This window comes from Nannospalax galili, unplaced genomic scaffold, assembly GCF_000622305.1.
Source record: "Nannospalax galili isolate Female #2095 unplaced genomic scaffold, S.galili_v1.0 scaffold140, whole genome shotgun sequence".
Classification (NCBI taxonomy): Eukaryota; Metazoa; Chordata; class Mammalia; order Rodentia; family Spalacidae; genus Nannospalax; species Nannospalax galili.
Window position 1 is genome coordinate 364,613 of NW_008352267.1, and position 7,225 is coordinate 371,837.

The following is a 7,225-nucleotide window of genomic DNA, read 5'->3' on the forward strand; positions in this document are numbered from 1 at the left end:
TATTCTCCACTTAGTTGTAAGGACCTTGAATTTATTGGAAGGAGAATTTCAAATAGGTGTCATATTCGTATGCAAAGCAGTAGAAGTGTAATTTACTCACATATCGTTTTATGCTTTCTTCAAGTGAAGGAACTGGAAAATGCAGTAAAGTGTTTCAAAGAAATAACACTTCTACAAAAATAAAAAAAAATATACTCCTATTTATGATTATGAATAATCATGATACAACTTTTGACATCTTTTTAATTATTATTTTATTTTTATGTGTATGAGTATATTGTCTGCATATGTGTAAGTGTACTCATGTCGTGCAATGCCCATGGAGGTCAGAAGAAGGGGTCAAATACCCTGGAACTGGAGTTATTGATAGATGTTTGGTGCCATGTAAGTGCTGGGCATCAACCGGGGTCCTCTGCAACAGCAGTCAGTGCTCTTAACCAGTGAGCTATCTCTCTAGCCCCAACTTTGGATATCGTCTAGTGAACTATAAGGCACAGGGTAGCATGTGATACATGTGAGCTTGTAGGACTTTTTGAGTCTCATTGTGTTTCCTCATCATTTTTTGCCAGTTAGTTCCAATTTTGCATGGTGACAATGTTTTCGAACATCTTTAAGTCTGTAAAAAGTATGAATTTTTTCTGTAAAATTATATAAATTACTACCCATCATCAAATACCTGTTATTCATGAAACACTAGAGCTTACTTTGTATTATTTTGTGAGACAGATTATTATAAATGTATGTAATAATATAATATACTGGCTTCCATTTCAATGCCCTATGAAATTTATATTATTACTCCTAAAAATGTCATGTATTATCTTAACAAAACCTTGGAATAAAATCATACAATATTTTGATGTCTTATATTCTATTTCATTTTTTGAATTTTTGTAATTTTATTTTTAAAAGTATTGTATTATTTTATGTCTATGAGTGTATTTTCTGCATGTATGTAAGTGAAACAGTGTTGTATAATGCCTACAGAGGTCAGAAGAGTCATAGGAGCACTGCAACCAAAGTTACAGAAAGTTGTTAGCCACAATATGGGTGCTAGGAACTGAATCTTGGTCTTGTACAAAGAGCAGCTAATGATCTTAACAATGGAACCATCTCTCCAGCCCAGAATTTTTGCAATACATTACAATTTGCTGGCCTGCCTACTCACACTTCCACTCACTGCTTCCTGACAAATTTAATTTACTCTCTATACATTGTCTATAGTCGGTGATTTGTGTTCCTTAAGGTCCTTCAGTGTGGTCCTATCCACTGGGCACACCAAGAGTCCCATCTCTGTAGGACACTATCTCTCCCCTTCCTAGCAGTTATCAGTTGTCAAAAGATCTTTAGGTTGGGCTGACACTTCATATCCACTTCCCTATGTCTGGGTTGGGATTAAGTAATCAATTTATTATAAAAATAAATGTTCATTATGAGACTTTTGATAGCAAATGATAGATGTTACTTTATGAATACAAAGTTAAACACATGATTATTCATGATAGAAATTCTATGACATAGGTGATACTATTTCATATAAACTGTTTCACCATGAATTGAAAGTGATTTTGTCATAAAAATATAAAATAACAATACAATTCAGGATAAAATTAAACCCAAGTCAGCATAAGTTAATGTGAAACCACAGCTATTTTCTAAGGAATATATATTGAGATTAAGGTGTTCTTTCTCATTCAAAGACAATGGAAAGGAAGAATAGTATTTTCTACATTTTGGCTTTCTCTTGAAGTAACATGTACCTGCCTATTCAAATGATGGATTTTAAATCTAGCACTTATTCTGAGCTTAAGGGTAGTTCAGCAGAGTATTCATTTTCCAAAATTATTACAATTATTGTGGCAAATTTAATAAGCTATTTTCTTTGTACTTTATATGAATGAGATACAGTGGAGAATGGCTATATACATGTTGAGAAACATGTTCCAGAGCTTGAACATAAGTGTTTCTACAGGAAGTATAATTAATAAGAAAAAAACTCTATTTTTTTCTCCTTTACTGTGTCTGAGCCTACAACTTGACCATTCACACATTTATAGGATAGAAGAATGGCCCTAACCTATACCATTCCTTTAAATCATGGAACATAGTCAAGGGCTCCATACCCTTTCTTGAACCTAGGCTAATCTCTGATTGAACTAACACAGAATTGCACCAATTATACATCAAGCTTTAAGAGAACTTTAATTTTTTCTTTATTCTTGTGTCCTTGAGCTAACAAGTGATATGCATAGCAATTCCGTCACTGTCCTAGTTTGTTCTTCATTGCAGTGACAAAATACTCTGACCAGTACCAACTTGGGGAGGAAAGGGTTTAGTCAGCTTACATCTCCCAGATCACAGTTCATCAAGGAGCTCAATGTGGGAACTCAGGGCAGGAACCTGGAAGCAGGAGCTGGAGCACAGGCCATGGAGGAATGCTGCTTACTGGCTTGCTCACCTGGCCCCTGCTCAGCCTGCTTTCTTATGCAACATAGGCCCACCTACCCAGGGGTGGCACCACCCACAGTGGGCTGGGCCCTTCCACATCTCTCAACAATCAAGAAGGTGCCCCATGGACATGGCCACAGGTCAGTCCAATGAAGGCAATTCCCCAGTTGAGGCTCCCTCAGCCCAGGTGTGTCAAGTTGACACTGAAGCTATCCTGCACAGTCACCATACTGTATAAAAGTCTAAATCTCCCCCTTAATATTGACTTTGTAAAGAGAAAATGAAAATGAGTTCCCCCCAGATAATCTATCTGATGTAGCCCCCAAACATTTTTATTTTTCTAAAATGCACATAGAAAATAAATCTGCCTGTTTAGTTGACCCACAGAGTCACATAAAATATTTAATATAAAGTAAATACAATGTAAATAATTCTTAACCTATACTAGTTATGAAATGATGGACATTACTTGTGTATGTTTAGTACATGTGCACTTATTTTCAAATATTTTCAGTCCAATGTTATAATCAAATTATGATGGCAAACCTATTTGTACAGAGAACTGATTGTATACTACAAGGAGTGATTAAATAAAATCAGCATAGAACCGGAGAAATAAGCAAGAGACCATAACTTTGCTGAGGACCCATTGGCACCTGATCACCGCTCTGTGAAGGAGAGCTGATATTCTTTAAAAGAATGATATTAGATAGGCTGAAAAGACCAGTGGATGCATTCACATCAAGGGAAATATGGAAACACAAACTTGAATTGATAGGCCTTAACATATGAGACAATGCATGGAATCCTGTGGACGGGCTACGTCAGGGTGCAAATAAGGAAGAGACTCTAAATATGACTAAGATATATCAAATGTACAAAAACTTCAATAAAAATATACATTTAAAAAATAAAACTAATCACCTTATCCATCACATTATCTATCACTTTAATGACAGTTTTTTTTCTTTTGTATTAATTTTTTATGAATTTCATACAATATATTTTGATTGAAATTAAATTCTTCTTTATTTGCAGCCCCCTTATTAATGCCCACCCAATTTCACGTACACATATGTGTATGTGTGTGTGCTTATGCCTATAGTGTCAAATTTGACTCTCCTTAATGTTCTTTGATGTAAGTATCTCCACTGAAGCCTTGTTAACTTACCAAGGGTCACTTAGAAGATTTTGTCTCTTCCCTTCTCAGCATCTATTGGTTTTCAATATTTCCTCAAGTAGGTTTGTGGTTTCTCACCAACTTTTCCATGCCTATGCTGGGATTTTGTTTGGTTTGTGTTCTCATGGTACTTGTGCAACCTATTACCATTGTTGTGAGTTCATATGAGTAACTTCCCAATTGTCTGGAAAACTTTTCTTGTGGTCATTCACCTCCTCTGGTGTTTATAGTTTTACTGACAGTTGAGAAGTTACTCATATAAGCTCACAGTAACAGACATATTTAAAATTTACTATCAGTAATTTTGAAACATAAAAGAGCTATTATTAATGATAGCCATCCTTCTGTGCAATATCTCTAGGCAAGAACAGTGACTCACAAAGCAATCCAAAAAGAATCCCTCTCATTAGCTTTATAACAATTCGCATTTACATTGCGTATAGGTTGGGGAAGCATATCTGAATGGACTGAGATTTTTTTCTAGGCTTCCTTATGTCTGCATTTGGTTATAGATAAGGTGAGTGTATCTATTAAAAACTTGCTTATTAATTTTTTTGCAGAATTACAGCATGAATGACTGTGTAGTTGTCTGATGTGTCCTTGATATGGACAAATGTGCTTTTCTCCAAAACCTCTTTCTTTTTCTGAAAGCCAAAAGAAACAAGGGTAGCTCTACTCCAATGAGTCTCAAATTGTGAGCCAAGTAAACTTTCTGTTTTACTGTTTGTTATCAGGTTTTTTGCAACTGAAACAGAAAAATGCCAAAGTCAAACATGGTTAGTATGTTTTAAATTTCATTTGACATTTTCTAATTTCAATTTTCTAAAACAACCTACCACATATTTCATGGTTCATAAAAAGAAATTTATTTCTTACAGTTTTGGGAGCTGGAATCTGATATGAAAGTAAGCATATGTTGTAGTTTAGAGGGAGCCTCTCCTGGTCTCCCATCTTCTCTTTCTATCCTTAAATGAAAAGGGGAGAGATAATCAAACACTACTGTGCACTTCATAAGAACACTAAGTCCCTTAACCAGAGTTCTGCTTTAATGACCACATAAACTTATATACTACCAAGGACCCAAAATCTTAATATTGGGAAATAGAATTTCAACATAGACATTTGTGTAGAAGACACTTATTTAAATCGTAACAGAGTAACAAAACTATTATAGGATTTTAAACAGAAGATTAATAGCCACCAAAAGATAAGTAGGATTTGTTAATTACTTTTCGTTTTTCTTTTTCTTTTTTATTTTTTAATGAGCCTTTTAAATGTTATATTTTTCCCACTCAAATCCAGAACCCCTCCCCCATCCGTGCCTTCCCTATCCCCCTCACACAACCCTAAGCACTCTGACACACATGCTGAGTCCTATTTATGCCGGTGTTTGTACCCAAATATCCTTCAGTGTAAATGGATCCACTGGATCATCTAGTCAGCCCATCCAGTGGTCATATGTAAGTCATACTCTCCCTCACGCACCAGCAATCAGTCTCAAATATTTCTCAGTCTAGTACTGGCTGCCCACCTATTTCTTATCTCCTTTTTGACCCCTTGTTTAATTGAGCTGACATGGGGTCCCATGCTTGATACTAATGCTGCCACAGACTCACAAGAGCAAGCCTCCAGTGGCCTGGGAACCTCCACCTCCCTGTGTTCATGATTCAGCCCTGGCTCTTACAATCTTTCTGCCTTCCCTTCCACAATGGTCCCTGTTGCTGTGATAAAATATCTTGACAAAAGAGACTTAAGGATGGATGGTCTTCTGGCTCACAGTTAAGCCTTCAGTATATCATGTTGAGAAAATGAAGACAGTAAGAGCTTTAGACATTATCTCTATAGTCAAACAACAGAGACTGATAAATGCTAGTTCTTAGCTCATATTTAATTACCTTTTTATTCTGTCCAGGATCCAAGTCCACAGGATGATGCTACTCTCAGTTAAGGTACATCTTCCCATTTCAGTTAAAATAGCTATACAGGGGCTGGAGAGATGGCTCAGCAGTTAAGAGCACTGGCTGCTCTTGCAGAGGACCTAGGTTCGATTCCCAGCACCCACATGGCCTGTACAAACCATCCTTAACTCTAGTTCCAGGGGAATCTGAAGCCCTCTTCTGACCTTTGTGGAACTGCATGACATGGGTGTGCTCACATACGTGCAGGCAATATACTCACACACATAAAATAAAAATAATAAATAAAATATTTGAAAAAATAAATAAGCTGCTTGTGGTGGCACACACATTTAATCCCAGCACTCAGGAGGCAGAGGCAGTCAGATCTCTATGAGTTCAAGCCCGTCCTGGTCTACATAGTGAATTCCAGGACACCTGGGGCTACAGGGAAACCCTGTCTCAAAAAGACCAAAAAAAAGAAAGAAAGAAAGAAAGAAACTATACAATCCTTCACAGACATGCTCAAATTCTTGTTTCTTAGCTTATTTAGAGCATATCAAATTAACAATATAAAATATTATACAGGAAGAAAAATGAAAACAAAAATCTGGTTCTTGTTAGAAAAGCATAGGTTGAAAGTATAAATCAGCTTCTCAAATCAGAAATAGTGATTACTGTTTATATTACATATACACTGAATATGTTTCATCAAATTATATTTCTACCATTGCAGTATAAAAATCTATTAAATTCTGATTTCATATGAAAATGTACAAAATATTATAAGCTTGATGAAAACAGTTTTTATAACTGCAAAAAAGTTGTAGTATAAGTTCAGTGAACTCAAATATTCCTGTTTTTCAACTTTTGTAAAAAATGCTCATTAGAAAACCTGTAAGCATTAATTATATCCCTGTTTTGGTGTTACCATACAATGACTGAGTTTTGTCTTCTCTTTTTCTCCATTTTATCATTTTGGAGCCTCAAGTTGCATCCTGTTTCCCTATGAGAATGTAAGTAGGAGCAACCAATACACTGTTTCATTAATAGAATATGTACATACAAATAATGCATGCAGCTGAGGAAGAATATTTAAATGACTTTTTACTAAAAACTACTCCTAGAAACAGGAAAAAAAAAAAAGCAGATGTGGCTGTGCTATTTCTATATTTCCAGGCAACTAAGAAAAGTGGCTAAACTTTGAGAAATTCTGATTAAGTAGACATATGTTAAAGGCACAGTGGAGTAGAATTTAATGTTTCAAATATTTTTCATAATGTGGATGACAGAAATTTTAATAAAGCAAGCAACAAAGGGAATAAGACTAGCAAGTTTATTGACAATTAAATATGAACAGTTGAGTTCTGTATGGAAAAGCAATTCAGAAAATCAATCATAAACAAGCAGGGAGTAGTTATTAAAACAGAGTTTTAAGTAAAAAGCACAGAAAATAATAATCAACTACAGGGAAAGACTGCTCTTCTAATAACACAGAAATATTTATGTGATTTTACGATAAAAGGAAATTGAAAATCTGATTGACTGAATAGTCAGTCAATATGGCTATTAAAATCCAATTTAAAATAATGTAAGAATAAAGTATATATTATGCTATATATTTAGGTATAACTAGATAGAAAGAATGTGAAAATACATACACACACATATATGTATATATAAAATGTATATGTACTCCAGG